Source organism: Penaeus monodon, chromosome 10 (assembly GCF_015228065.2).
Source record: "Penaeus monodon isolate SGIC_2016 chromosome 10, NSTDA_Pmon_1, whole genome shotgun sequence".
In the NCBI taxonomy this organism is placed as follows: Eukaryota; Metazoa; Arthropoda; class Malacostraca; order Decapoda; family Penaeidae; genus Penaeus; species Penaeus monodon.
In genome coordinates this window covers 14,830,885-14,833,384 of record NC_051395.1, presented here as the reverse complement: position 1 = coordinate 14,833,384, position 2,500 = coordinate 14,830,885, and positions in this window count along the sequence as shown.

Sequence of the window (2,500 nt, the reverse complement as noted above, 5' to 3'; positions counted from 1 at the left end):
AGAGTAACTAATACGAGATAATCATCGTTTGAAAAGATAACGGGTGATAGCATCTCAACCTGAATATATAGAAAGATGGACACGAAATTTCGTGACAATATTCGATACCGCTAACAATGAGACGTGGTTCCTGTTTATGGAAAAAAAAAACGTTGGCATCCGGATTTCTTATATACCAAGCTGCCTAGTTTTCCCCTTTCCCCCTGCATGTCCAGTAAAACAGTCTATAAGAACCAGTGTTTCGAAAGCATCAGCAATGATCTCACTTCCGCTACCTGAACTCACATTGATAATTATGTCACATCATTCGTACACGATACCTACTAATTAAGAGTGTGTGTGTTGTTGTGGGCAACAACACACGCTAAACACACTCAGTACACACACCCCAACACAACAAACCACTCAAGACACGCAGTACAACACATAACTCACACACGCACCAACAACAAACCACACACACACAGAACTCTACCACAGACGTGACAACACACACACACACACACACACCACCACACACACACAACCACACCCACACACGCACATACAAAACCAAACCCACACCACACCACACATACTAAATATATAATATCAATATAACTATATATATACGTACACATGGCAATATGTAAATATGTCATATATATGATGTGTGTTATATACACACACACCACACACACACACACACACACACACCACACACACACACACACACACACACACACACACATATATATATATATATATATATATATATATATATATATATATATATATTAAATCATACATATTGCTTTTTATAAGCATTCATTTCAATTATATATTAAATCAATTATTGCTTATTATTATGTTCTAACAATGCAGAATGCTTTCGATTCACTATACTGAAAGCGTAAGGTTAAAATGCCGCAGCGTTAAAAAGTCGTGGACTGTTCACACACTAACACGAAACGCATGTCAAACCTGCCAACACCATACACAATGTCCGAGATACTTACAGACATCATCACACATAACACACAGCTTTATTATATCTAGTATTACAACAATAATCAGATGTTTACGTTAACTATATGGGAATCATAAAGATCCTACTAATTGCTTTGTATGCACTTCCATTTTCATTTATTGGTCGGCTGCTTCACCGTTTTTGCCTTCCACACACAGCGGCTCGTCGCACTGCAGAGATCGAAGGTGTTATTGCGGCAGCTACAGTCACTGGACTGTCCGTAATGATGTGCAGGCGTTCGGCGCAGGTGTCGGTGTGTTGAACCGTTGCCCGAGACTTGTCTTCGTATTTGTCAAACTTTGCATTGTGTGCAAAGTACGTTTTGAATCTAGGTAGTTGAGCACAACCGGTGAATCCAATATTTGACGCTCGCCACGCCGGCGATCAGCTGCCAAAAATCACAAAAGGACTACGGTACAAGCCTCGTTCCCGTCGGCGACGGCCTCACCGTTGATGCGGTGGTACGCCTCCAGTTTTACCTCGACGCCATCGCGCCGTGCTGAGTAGTTCGGTACCACTGCACGACGAGCAACCGTCGGGTAGCCGCGCCGGACTGCAAAGGAATTAGTAGTGTAGAAGGTCGGAACGTTCTATAACATTGCGTATAATACTAAATCTATAAAACTAATCGGTAATACCACAAAATACACTCGCAGCCGTACGCCGACTCACCATCTAACAAAGGCTGGCTTTCCGATTCTTCCTCGGCCTGTTCGTGCATCTTCCTGTGAAGTCGGCGTCTTATGTAGTTCAGGCCAAGAGACCCTTGTAATGAACTATAATAAAATAATATATGTAAATGAAATATAATAATAATAATAAAATAATAATAATAATAATATTACCTTATGAGATAACATATGTCAACGATGGCTTGATTAATATAAACGCGTCGTGCTTTCCGTAACTTACGAACAAGGACAATAATATAATAATGATAATAATGAATGATAATAATATAATAATAAATAAATATTATAATAATGATGTAAGATGATGAGTAATAATAAAAATCGATAACAACACAACAAAGCACATAATACAATATAATAGATATCATCATTATTCTTAATCATTTACATCACTGGTTTTTTATGATGTATCATTACTATAATGGTATAGCAATAATAATGATAAAATGACAATCATATATCAGGAAATCGTTTCATTAGTATATAATTGTAATTCATCTATTTTAATCCTTCAACACTTGACGTCAGTAGGCATTACCAGCTTACTAGGCAATTAATGAATGATAAATGAATAGTGTTATTCAGGTAAAAACTTTCAATTCTGGCAGGACTATCTGGATATTGCGTCTCTAACTTTCAAATGGCCTGGAACATGTACGGACTGGGCTAGCTTCTGCAACGGTGTTCGAACCTAAGAATAGTCATGTATTCACATACACTTTAAGAACTGCGATCACATTCGTATCCAACTTTCAAATAAGTGGTAAACATGTGCCGAAGTAGGCCTAGTTCATCGACA